Source organism: Dermochelys coriacea, chromosome 14, assembly GCF_009764565.3.
Source record: "Dermochelys coriacea isolate rDerCor1 chromosome 14, rDerCor1.pri.v4, whole genome shotgun sequence".
NCBI classification, from domain to species: domain Eukaryota; kingdom Metazoa; phylum Chordata; order Testudines; family Dermochelyidae; genus Dermochelys; species Dermochelys coriacea.
In genome coordinates, this window is record NC_050081.1 from 36,867,580 (window position 1) to 36,880,562 (window position 12,983).

At 44.8% G+C, this 12,983-nt stretch overlaps 2 protein-coding genes and 1 pseudogene across 6 annotated transcripts in view; 2 read left to right on the forward strand and 1 right to left on the reverse strand.

The window, feature by feature from the left end:
- Positions 1 to 12,983, reverse strand: part of LOC119842653 — a 1,040,433-nt pseudogene that overhangs the window by 921,795 nt on the left and 105,655 nt on the right.
- LOC119842869 (C-type lectin domain family 2 member E-like) overlaps positions 1 to 12,983 on the forward strand; it is a 268,909-nt gene that overhangs the window by 133,489 nt on the left and 122,437 nt on the right. The window lies entirely within an intron of this gene.
- Positions 1 to 12,983, forward strand: part of LOC119842949 (C-type lectin domain family 2 member E-like) — a 64,417-nt gene that overhangs the window by 40,816 nt on the left and 10,618 nt on the right. The window lies entirely within an intron of this gene.

Here is a 12,983-nt window from a genome sequence, read left to right on the forward strand (position 1 = left end):
TGTGGACAGAGTTGTCAACGGGCTTTGTTGCAAGGATAGGTTCCTGGGCTAGTGGTTCTGTTGTGTGGTGTGTGGTTGCTGGTGAGTATTTGCTTCAGATTGGGGGGCTGTCTGTAAGCAAGGACTGGCCTCTCTCCCAAGATCTGTGAGAGTGATGGGTCGTCCTTCAGGATAGGTTGTAGATCCTTGATGATGCATTGGAGAGGTTTTAGTTGGGGGCTGAAGGTGATGGCTAGTGGCGTTCTGTTATTTTCTTTGTTGGGCCTGTCCTGTAGTAGGTGACTTCTGGGTACTCTTCTGCCTCTGTCAATCTGTTTTTTCACTTCAGCAGGTGGGTATTGTAGTTGTAAGAATGCTTGATAGAGATCTTGTAGGTGCTTGTCTCTGTCTGAGGGGTTGGAGCAAATGTGGTTGTATTGTAGAGCTTGGCTGTAGACTATGGATCGTGTGGTGTGGTCTGGGCGAAAGCTAGAGGCATGTAGGTAGGAATAGCAGTCAGTAGGTTTCCGGTATAGGGTGGTGTTTATGTGACCATCGCTTATTAGCACCATAGTATCCAGGAAGTGGATCTTTTGTGTGGACTGGTCAAGGCTGAGGTTGATGGTGGGATGGAAATTGTTGAAATCATGGTGGAATTCCTCAAGGGCTGCTTTTCCATGGGTCCAGATGATGAAGATGTCATCAGTGTAGCTCAAGCAGAGTTGGGGCATTAGGGGACGAGAGCTGAGGAAGCATTGTTCTAAGTCAGCCGTAAAAATGTTGGCATACTGTGGGGCCATGTGGGTACCCATAGCAGTGCTGCTGATTTGAAGGTATACATTGTCCCCAAATGTGAAATAGGTATGGGTGAGGACAAAGTCACAAAGTTCAGCCACCAGGTTTGTGTGACATTATCGGGGATACTGTTCCTGACGGCTTGTAGTCCATCTTTGTGTGGAATGTTGGTGTAGAGGCTTCTACATCCATAGTGGCCAGGATGGTGTTTTCAGGAAGATCACGATAGATTGTAGTTTCCTCAGGAAGTCAGTGGTGTCTCGAAGATAGCTGGGAGTGCTGGTAACGTAGGGCCTCAGGAGGGAGTCTACATAGCCAGACAATCCTGCTGTCAGGGTGCCAATGCCTGAGATGATGGGGCGTCCAGGATTTCCAGGTTTATGGATCTTGGGTAGCAGATAGAATACCCCAGATCTGGGTTCCAGGGGTGTGTCTATGCGGATTTGTTCTTGTGCTTTTTCAGGGAGTTTCTTGAGCAAATGCTTCTTTTGGTAACCCTCAGTGGGATCAGAGGGTAATGGCTTGTAGAAAGTGGTGTTGGAGAGCTGTGTAGCAGCTTCTTGTTCATATTCTGACCTATTCATGATGACGACAGCAGCTCCTTTGTCAGCCTTTTTGATTATGATGTCAGAGTTGTTTCTGAGGCTGTGGATGGCATTGTATTCTGCCCAGCTGAAGTTATGGGGCAAGTGATGCTGCTTTTCCACAATTTCAGCCTGTGCACGTCGGCAGAAGTACTCTGTTGTACAGTCTGTTGTTTCGACCTTCAGGAGGAGTCCACCCAGAATCCTTCTTTTTGTAGTCTTGGTAGGAAGGTCTCTGTGGGTTAGTTAGCCACATGCATAAGCCACAATTCAATAGCCTATGAGCCACATGTGGCTAGTGGCGAATGTATTGGACACCGCTGGCTTAGAGTATAAGCTTTTGTGGGCTACAGCCCACTTCTTCGGATGCAGAGGGGCAAGCTGCAGTTTGGCAGATGAATAAACATATACCTGCAAAGATGGGAGTGAAGCAATACTGTGTGGAGGACCAGTGCTAAGGAGGTCAATTCAATCTGGGGGGATGTGGCCCATTCCTAATGAGTTGATGAGAAGCTGTGAATGCCAAAATAGAGAGAGAACCTTTTGTAATGAGCCAGTCTTCCTCAGGCCGAGTGTGATACAATCAAACTGGCAAATGAATTCCAGCTCAGCAGTTTCGCGCAGAAGTCTGTTTCTGAGGTTTTTTGATGTATGGTAACTTTCAAGTCTGTGGCTTTGTGTCCAGGGAGATTAAAATGCTCTCCCACTCGTTTTTGCTGTGTGAGGGTGAATTAAAGCAGCCCCACAGCGGGGAGGACACCACGTGCCTGCTGCAGGGCCGGCAGAGCAGCACCCCCACCCCCCTGCCGGCAGAGAAAGGGCAGCGCATCACACTCACCCTCACAGGAGGAGATGATGCAGGTGTTTCTGTGGGAGGGGAGCGGCTCTGTGCAAGACACCCGGGTGTTGTAGTTTCCGGCGTGCGCTCTCTCACCCTGTACACCTCGCCTCCTGTCCAGCCCGTGTGGCAGCCCTGATATTAACTTACTTGCTGGGAGAGTAATCTTAAATATTTCCCCTGAGACACTGTTTAAATATGACTTGTTTCAGAGTAGCAGCCGTGTTAGTCTGTATTCGCAAAAAGAAAAGGAGTACTTGTGGCACCTTAGAGACTAACAAATTTATTAGAGCATAAGCTTTCGTGAGCTACAGCTCACTTCATTGGATGCATTAAATATGACTTGTAAGTGAAACAATGGATTCACACGACTGTGGCTCTTTTGGGTAAGGTTGATGGCTAATTTGGTTCCTGAACTGCTGAGGTCTGAGTATCACTGGTCTAGTCCCTGTCTGATACTGAACGTGATACCGGGCTCCCTCTCACCAGCACTTGAATGGAAGCTTTCCCCCCCACCCATGAAAAATGTTAACAAATGGGCTGGGGGGGATGTTGCCCAATTGCTTCAATTTGTTGGGGTGGGTTTCATCCAGAAACTTGTTGCTTAAACCCAAGGTATTATTGGCTCTTGATTATCAGAAATGGAAGCATTTGGATTTTGCTATTATGATAAACCCCCAAAACTGTTTGTGAAATTCAGTGCACAGTGAAAACATTTTTTTTAGTTGGAAAAGCCCATTTTCCATTTAAAAATAATGGAACTTTCAGGCAGCTCTGCTTGAACACCGCCAACAGCAGGATCTAAAAATCCTAAAAGCAGACCTGGGAACATGCATTTTCATACTCTACAGCTTGTTAAGCACCAGTGATATTAACCTGTGGTTCTCAGTAATCTCAGTCAGCGTAGTGCAGGCTGTTGTTTGTTCCTCATTTTTATTGAGGTAGCACCTAGAAGCCCCAGTCGTACATTCAGTGTGTGTCACAGGGTGTCAGGCCCCAGGGAATGAAGTAGGTTCAGAGCAGGTGCTCCCATCTGGGGTTATACAGGACCAGGGAGGCTCTGAGGGAGACAGACCTGTGGAGGGAGGGTTGCTTTGGAGCACTGATTCCTGGGGGAAGGCTGAAGGTACAGGAGCAGCAAGCAGGGTTGGAGAGGACTGAAGGCAGAAGAGCAGGAGAGGGAGTTGCCTGCTGCTTTGAAGCCAGAGCAGAGAGCTAAAAACACGGACGCAGTAGAGGGACTTGCTGATGTCTTTACGTTGGAGAGCTGGACCCAGGAGAATTGGGAGAGGGCTGGGGGAGTGAGGGACATTCCCCTAGTAAAGACGATCTCCCAGCAGAGAAATCTGGGGGGAGGGGGAGAGTGGGGTTGCCCTCCAGCTGGAAGGACTGGGGTGGTTGTCTGGATAGAAGAGGACTGACAGAGTCCAGGTGTGGCAGACGTGTAATATGTAGGGCGTCAAAGGATAAGATGTCCTGGGATTTTAATGACTGCTTGCACTGCAGTGATCAATGGACTCTGTGTTGGGATTTAGGTTTTCCCAAGGAAGGGGTACTGTTGGGGCAAGAGGGTCCAAGAGTCCCTAGGTTATCTGAAAGGAGGAAATGAAGTAGGCCCGCTGATTGTGCCATGGCTTGCCACCAGAGTACACTCTAATTGGGGCAGCCCTTTGTACAGCATCTAGCACTCTGGGGCTTGTCAATCACGTAACTAAAATGTTGCCCTGGTACACAGCAGGGAAAGAAACCTGAATGAAAAATCAACTAGCATAGGTGGGAAACTGGTCTCAACTTCCTCCTCTGCAAGGAAGTTGGACATGCGGAGAAGAACCTCATGTATGGATTCTTGGTCAAAAACTACATTAAAATGTCATTCCAGTTGAGAGCACACATCAGTGATTGAGGATAAACAACATTGCTGGGATGTTGTCATTATCTCAAAAGGAATGTATAAATCTAAGGAATTTACCATTTTGGTTACACTTGAAAGCAATCTAAATGTGTTTGGATGTCCAAACCATGCCTTGTCAGATTCTTTGAACTTCCTGTGTTGTTAGATCACTGCCATCTTGTGTACAGGCTACCATTGAATATACATGTATTTTTAGGATTAATGCTCATTACCCCCTCACTATTTTAATAACAGAAAGACTCTCCTTCCTCAGAAACCTTAACTCTGCTCTTTAGTGCTATAATGAGGATGGAAGAAGTGAAAACATTTAATGTCTCTAAAATGGGATGGATAGAAATCCGTTTTTAAAAACAAAATCAAATGTTTAAAGTAAATACCAATTTTCTTTTAAAAATAAAGCTATTTAAAGTTAAATTTGAAATTGACAACCTGAGTTAGAATTAGAACCTAAAACATACTATAATTTCTTAATTAAAAAGAATTAAGCAGAGCTTGTCTTCTGCAAAATCTTAAATAAAGGCAAACCACTGAACTGGTGGAAGGCACTGGCTAAGCACCTGGAACCAGAGTTTGCTGAAATGATAAACCAGCTTTCGACAGCAGTAGCCTTTGGTTCAGAGAGACTATTTTCTTCATTTCAGTTTATTTAAATAGTTCGTTGCCTAGTTCATTCCTAGTAGGAAAAACAAGCTTTTCTATGTTTTCTTTCTTCCAATCCATGAATAATAACTAGATGTAACAGGATGAGATCTCCTAGTTCTAAAAAACTTGAAGGAAACAGTGACTGGAAACAATCAGCTTAATTCATTAACTCTAGATAAAGGCAACTGGTTTAAATGAGGGTGCCGCTAGCAGGGGCCGCTGCCGTGGGGGCAATGGCCCCTGTTGCAGGGCCCCCCACGCGTCACCCCTGACTATAGAGAATACTTTGTTTAATCCGTTTTAAATGTAAAACATTTTGATAACATGTTTGTCTATCCAGCACATTTAAGGTAGTTGTATTTAACTAATAAAAAAATTAAAAATGTTAGTGAATTTATAGGTTTCAGAGTAGCAGCCGTGTTAGTCTGTATTCGCAAAAAGAAAAGGAGTACTTGTGGCACCTTAGAGACTAACAAATTTATTAGAGCATAAGCTTTCGTGAGCTACAGCTCACTAATGCATCCGATGAAGTGAGCTGTAGCTCACGAAAGCTTATGCTCTAATAAATTTGTTAGTCTCTAAGGTGCCACAAGTACTCCTTTTCTTTTAGTGAATTTATAATCGAATTTGATTTTCCATCTAAACAGAGCTTGCAACAAATCATTATTGTTTAGTAAGTAAGATAAACATCACTCACCACTTTCTAACATGTATATCTACACACATTTATCTAAGCAATTATATAGCAACTTGATGGCAACTTCCACCGTGTGTGTGTGTTTGTGTGTGTGTGATGGCAACTTCCACCTTCTGTGTGTGTGTGTAGTATATATATCTTCTTACTATATGTTCCATTCTATGTATCCGATGAAGTGAGCTGTAGCCCATGAAAGCTAATGCTGTAATAAATTTGTTAGTCTCTAAGGTGCCACAAGTACTCCTGTTCTTTGTGCGACGGACTAACAGGGCTGCTACTCTGAAACTTTAACAATGTTACTACAGTAAGGCAGGCAGCTGGTGCCTCAGAGAATGAATCCATTCACTCAGGCAGGGCTGCTCTTTGTGCCTCTAGCCTGCCTCTTGTGTAAAAAAGATGCTTCGCTCCCTCCAACAGTACTCACTCAGGCACACACGTACGCCCGGCTCCCCTCCCGTGTCTCTGGGACTGATTCTCCAGACATGCTGGGCTCCCAGGGAAGAGGCTGATTTTTAAAATGATTTATTTATTTGCATTTTTCTGCACGGGGGGCACAGAAAAATGCAGGCCAAATGAATTATGTGCCCCCACAGGGGCGCAGAATCCCCCCCAGGAGTAACAGTGGCATGGTGTCACTGAAAACATCTGCTCGATTTGCAGCAGCAGTCAAAAAAAGCCAACAGACTGTTAGGAGCCATTAGGAAAGGGATGGAGAACAAGACAGAAAATATCCTATTGCCTTTATATAAATGTGTGGTATGCCCAGATCTTAAATACTGTGTGCAGGTCTGGTCGTCCCAGCTCAAAAAAGCTATATATTGGAAAAGGTACAGAGAAGGACAATGGAAATGATATGGGGCATGGAACAGCTTCCATATAAGGCAAGAATAGAAAGACTGGGACTTTTCAGCTTGCAAAAGAGACGAATAAAATGAAGTCTGTAAAATCATGACTGGTGAGCAGGAAGTAAATAAGAAAGTATTGTTTACTCCTCATAACACAAGAATTAGGGGTCACCCAATGAACTTAATAGACAGCAGGTTCAAAACAAAAGGAAGTGTGTTTTTACACAATGCCCAGTCGACCTGTGGAACTCCTTGCTAGAGGATGTTGTGAAGGTCAAGAAGCTAGCAGGATTCAAAAAAGAACTAGATAAGATCATGGAGGATAGGTCCATTGACGGCTGTTAGCCAGGATGAGCAGGGATGCAACACTGTGTTCTTGAGTATCCGTGGTCTCTGTTTTCCAGAAACTGGGAATGAGTGACAGGGGAGGGATCACTTGATGATTCCCTGTTCTGTTCATTCCGTCTGAAGCACAAAGTAGCCCGTGCATATGAGTCCGTTGCAGTAGACTTACAGCTGCTTTGTTTGTTTGACCAGAGCAGAATACCACCCTACTGGTTACCCTATGTGCTCAGATACACCAGTTCCCCCTCCCTTATGGCCTACCTGTTGAGTAGATCTGGCTGAATGGATGGCGTCTGCAGAGACATTCAGGATTAATGGCTATTTTTCATAATAAACTTTGTCAGGAAGAATAGCCTCCATATTGCATTGTTCTTGATGGGTCTGAAGCCACAGGATCCCTCAGGGAAGCTGGTGGGGCCCTGCACTTTGAGGAAGTAAAGAGAGATGCCCTTCTCAAAATGGCCACCAAGTGAGGCCAGGTATGGCTTCTGTCCCATTGAGGAGAAGAGGAGATGACACCATTTTGAAAGAAGGCAGCTTTGTCTGGCATTCTCTGTAATAGACCATTGTATCTGAATCTGTTCTGCTGAAGGAAAACCTTTCTGTTATGAAGAATAGCTTGGTGGAAAGGAGGGAACTACCATTAATCCAAAACAATGCAGCTCCCGCACAAGAGTTCAGTGGGTTTTAACTCTTTGGGAAGTGCTGTTACTGAGAGTGGGGGAGAGGAGGGGTGATCATTGTAGATCTTGCGATTGCTCTTTTATGATTTTCATTTTCACTCTCTACAAAACTGAAGATAATGGGCAATATCTTTGTGCATGAGGTTAGAGGGCCAGGGAAGGGAGAGGATGCATCTGGTGCCCATAATTATCACGGATTCTTTATTTTTGCCTGGCGCTCAGCATAATGTGTTTCTTAATGGCCAAAGGATCTCTTAAATAAATTGCTCGAATATTGAAAGGTGAGACAAGGTGGGTGAGGTAATATCTTTGACAGGACCAACTTCTGTTGGTGAAAGAGACAGGCTTTCCAGCCACACACCAGGCTCTTCTTCAGGTCTGGGAAAGGTTCTCTGGGCTAAGGTGGAACAGATTGTTTAGCATCAGTAATTAGCACATATTGTAAGGGACCATTCAAGGTAGAATGGCCGGTTAACGCCTCTGCAGTCATAGAGCAAAAAGAGGGGATTAGTGGGTTACCGACTGTTGTAAAAAGCCATAAATCCAGTGTCTCTGTTCAGTCCGTGATTTTGAGTGTCTAGCAGAGGAATAAGAAAAGGAGTACTTGTGGCACCTTAGAGACTAACAAATTTATTAGAGCATAAGCTTTCGTGAGCTACAGCTCACTTCATCGGATGCATTTGGTGGAAAAAACAGAGGAGAGATTTATATACACACACACACAGAGAACATGAAACAATGGGTTTATCATACACACTGTAAGGAGAGTGATCACTTAAGATAAGCCATCACCAGCAGCAGGGGGGGGGAAGGAGGAAAACCTTTCATGATGACAAGCAAGGTAGGCTAATTCCAGCAGTTAACAAGAATATCAGAGGAACAGAGGGGGGTGGGGTGGGAGGGAGAAATACCATGGGGAAATAGTTTTACTTTGTGTAATGACTCATCCATTCCCAGTCTCTATTCAAGCCTAAGTTAATTGTATCCAGTTTGCAAATTAATTCCAATTCAGCAGTCTCTCATTGGAGTCTGTTTTTGAAGCTTTTTTGTTGAAGTATAGCCACTCTTAGGTCTGTGATCGAGTGACCAGAGAGATTGAAGTGTTCTCCAACTGGTTTTTGAATGTTATAATTCTTGACGTCTGATTTGTGTCCATTCATTCTTTTACGTAGAGACTGTCCAGTTTGGCCAATGTACATGGCAGAGGGGCATTGCTGGCACATGATGGCATATATCACATTGGTAGATGCGCAGGTGAATGAGCCTCTGATAGTGTGGCTGATGTGATTAGGCCCTATGATGGTGTCCCCTGAATAGATATGTGGACAGAGTTGGCAATGGGCTTTGTTGCAAGGATAGGTTCCTGGGCTAGTGGTTCTGTTTTGTGGTGTGTGGTTGCTGGTGAGTATTTGCTTCAGATTGGGGGGCTGTCTGTAAGCAAGGACTGGCCTGTCTCCCAAGATCTGTGAGAGTGATGGGTCGTCCTTCAGGATAGGTTGTAGATCCTTGATGATGCATTGGAGAGGTTTTAGTTGGGGGCTGAAGGTGATGGCTAGTGGCGTTCTGTTATTTTCTTTGTTGGGCCTGTCCTGTAGTAGGTGACTTCTGGGTACTCTTCTGGCTCTGTCAATCTGTTTCTTCACTTCAGCAGGTGGGTATTGTAGTTGTAGGAATGCATGATAGAGATCTTGTAGGTGTTTGTCTCTGTCTGAGGGGTTGGAGCAAATGCGGTTATATCGTAGCGCTTGGCTGTAGACAATGGATCGAGTGGTATGATCTGGATGAAAGCTAGAGGCATGTAGGTAGGAATAGCGGTCAGTAGGTTTCCTATATAGGGTGGTGGTTATGTGACCATCGCTTATTAGCACCGTAGTGTCCAGGAAGTGGATCTCTTGTGTGGACTGGTCCAGGCTGAGGTTGATGGTGGGATGGAAATTGTTGAAATCATGGTGGAATTCCACAAGGGCTTCTTTTCCATGGGTCCAGATGATGAAGATGTCATAGAATCATAGAATATCAGGGTTGGAAGGGACCCCAGAAGGTCATCTAGTCCAACCCCCTGCTCAAAGCAGGACCAAGTCCCAGTTAAATCATCCCAGCTAGGGCTTTGTCAAGCCTGACCTTAAAAACCTCTAAGGAAGGAGATTCTACCACCTCCCTAGGTAACGCATTCCAGTGTTTCACCACCCTCTTAGTGAAAAAATTTTTCCTAATATCCAATCTAAACCTCCCCCATTGCAACTTGAGACCATTACTCCTCGTTCTGTCATCTGCTACCATTGAGAACAGTCTAGAGCCATCCTCTTTGAAACCCCCTTTCAGGTAGTTGAAAGCAGCTATCAAATCCCCCCTCATTCTTCTCTTCTGCAGACTAAACAATCCCAGCTCCCTCAGCCTCTCCTCATAAGTCATGTGCTCTAGACCCCTAATCATTTTCGTTGCCCTTCGTTGTACTCTTTCCAATTTATCCACATCCTTCCTGTAGTGTGGGGCCCAAAACTGGACACAGTACTCCAGATGAGGCCTCACCAGTGTCGAATAGAGGGGAACGATCACGTCCCTCGATCTGCTCGCTATGCCCCTACTTATACAACCCAAAATGCCATTGGCCTTCTTGGCAACAAGGGCACACTGCTGACTCATATCCAGCTTCTCGTCCACTGTCACCCCTAGGTCCTTTTCCGCAGAACTGCTGCCGAGCCATTCGGTCCCTAGTCTGTAGCGGTGCATTGGATTCTTCCATCCTAAGTGCAGGACCCTGCATTTATCCTTATTGAACCTCATTAGATTTCTTTTGGCCCAATCCTCCAATTTGTCTAGGTCCTTCTGTATCCTATCCCTCCCCTCCAGCGTATCTACCACTCCTCCCAGTTTAGTATCATCCGCAAATTTGCTGAGAGTGCAATCCACACCATCCTCCAGATCATTTATGAAGATATTGAACAAAACGGGCCCCAGGACCGACCCCTGGGGCACTCCACTTGACACCGGCTGCCAACTAGACATGGAGCCATTGATCACTACCCGTTGAGCCCGACAATCTAGCCAGCTTTCTACCCACCTTATAGTGCATTCATCCAGCCCATACTTCCTTAACTTGCTGACAAGAATGCTGTGGGAGACCGTGTCAAAAGCTTTGCTAAAGTCAAGAAACAATACATCCACATGTCATCAATGTAGCGCAAATAGAGTAGGGGCATTAGGGGACGAGAGCTGAGGAAGCGTTGTTCTAAGTCAGCCATAAAAATGTTGGCATACTGTGGGGCCATGTGGGTACCCATAGCAGTGCTGCTGATTTGAAGGTATACATTGTCACCAAATGTGAAATAGTTATGGGTCAGGACAAAGTCACAAAGTTCAGCCACCAGGTTAGCCGTGACAGTATCGGGGATTCTGTTCCTGACGGCTTGTAGTCCATCTTTGTGTGGAATGTTGGTGTAGAGGCTTCTACATCCATAGTGGCTAGGATGGTGTTTTTAGGAAGATCACCAATGGACTGTAGTTTCCTCAGGAAGTCAGTGGTGTCTCGAAGATAGCTGGGAGTGCTGGTAACGAAGGGCCTCAGGAGGGAGTCTACATAGCCAGACAATCCTGCTTTCAGGGTGCCAATGCCTGAGATGATGGGGCGTCCAGGATTTCCAGGTTTGTGGATCTTGGGTAGCAGATAGAATACCCCAGGTCGGGGCTCCAGGGGTGTGTCTGTGCGGATTTGTTCTTGTTCTTTTTCAGGGAGTTTCTTGAGCAAATGCTGTAGTTTCTTTTGGTAACTCTCAGTGGGATCAGAGGGTAATGGCTTGTAGAAAGTGGTGTTGGAGAGCTGCCTAGTAGCCTCTTTTTCATACTCCGTCCTATTCATGATGACGACAGCACCTCCTTTGTCAGCCTTTTTGATTATGATGTCAGAGTTGTTTCTGAGGCTGTGGATGGCACTGTGTTCTGCATGGCTGAGGTTATGGGGTAAGCGATGCTGCTTTTCCACAATTTCAGCTCGTGCACGTCGACGGAAGCACTCTATGTAGAAATCCAGGCTGCTGTTTCGACCTTCAGGAGGAGTCCACCCAGAATCCTTCTTTTTGTAGTGTTGGCAGGAAGGTCTCTGTGGGTTAATATGTTGGTCAGAGGTGTGTTGGAAATATTCCTTGAGTCTGAGACGTCGAAAATAGGATTCTAGGTCACCGCAGAACTGTATCATGTTCGTGGGGGTGGAGGGGCAAAAGGAGAGGCTCCGAGATAGGACAGATTCTTCTGCTGGGCTAAGAGTATAGTTGGATAGATTAACAATATTGCTGGGTGAGTTACGGGAACCATTGTTGTGGCCCCTTGTGGCATATAGTAGTTTAGATAGCTTAGTGTCCTTTTTCTTTTGTAGAGAAGCAAAGTGTGTTTTGTAAATGGCTTGTCTAGTTTTTGTAAAGTCCAGCCACGAGGAAGTTTGTGTGGAAGGTTGGTTCTTTATGAGAGTATCCAGTTTTGAGAGCTCCTTCTTAATCTTTCCCTGTTTGCTGTAGAGGATGTTGATCAGGTGGTTCCGCAGTTTCTTTGAGAGTGTGTGGCACAAGCTGTCAGCATAGTCTGTGTGGTATGTAGGTTGTAATGAATTTTTTACCTTCAGTCCTTTCGGTATGATGTCCATCTGTTTGCATTTGGAGAGGAAGATGATGTCTGTCTGTATCTGTGCGAGTTTTTTCATGAAGTTGATGTGTATGATAAACCCATTGTTTCATGTTCTCTCTGTGTGTGTGTGTGTGTGTGTGTATATAAATCTCTCCTCTGTTTTTTCCACCAAATGCATCCGATGAAGTGAGCTGTAGCTCACGAAAGCTTATGCTCAAATAAATTTGTTAGTCTCTAAGGTGCCACAAGTACTCCTTTTTTTTTTTTTTTTAAAGATCAACATCTGTTGTCTTTAAATATTGTCTGACACCCCCCCCCACCCCCACTTTCTTATCACTTGTGAAAATTTAAATTGATAAATATAAAAAAAAAAACAAATAAACCAGTGTTATCCATTGAAATTATAAAAATTTAATTCTGCTAAGCCTAATAAGCAAAATCTTCCTGTTGACCCTTTTACTGGAACAGTGCCAAGCCGATACTTTCAACACAGGAAAATGACTACAGTAGTAGATTTGTAGAAAGGGATGAGAGTGCTGCTTATCTTCACCAAGAAAAGAGAATGGGAGGGTTGCTTTTTGTTGTTTTTCCAGATCTAGCCCCAGTCTCCCAACTATGAATACAAACTTATATGAAGGAGAATCTGTTTAACTGCTGGACCAAAAATGCCTTATGATGATGAGATTCAACTGAGTGCACTGAGGTCTCAAAAATAGTGTATATTTTAGTGAGTTTCATGTACAAGATTCTCAGGCAGACACTCACTAACTTCTTGCTCTTTGGTTGCTAGATCTGATAGGAGGCACTGCATGACTGCCCATGCTTGGGGGAATAGCAGTAACCAAGGGTAAATGACTTTCTGTGAATGGAGACTTCCAGGTCCGTTACCTGCTACTGATGTGATTTAGAGGTTCTGGGCCAAAAACAGGAGCCAGTTGAGTCTAGATACTGGATACAGGATTTGAAATAAGAAAAGGAGTACTTGTGGCACCTTAGAGACTAACAAATTTATTAGCGCATAAGCTTTCGTGAGCTACAGCTCACTTCAT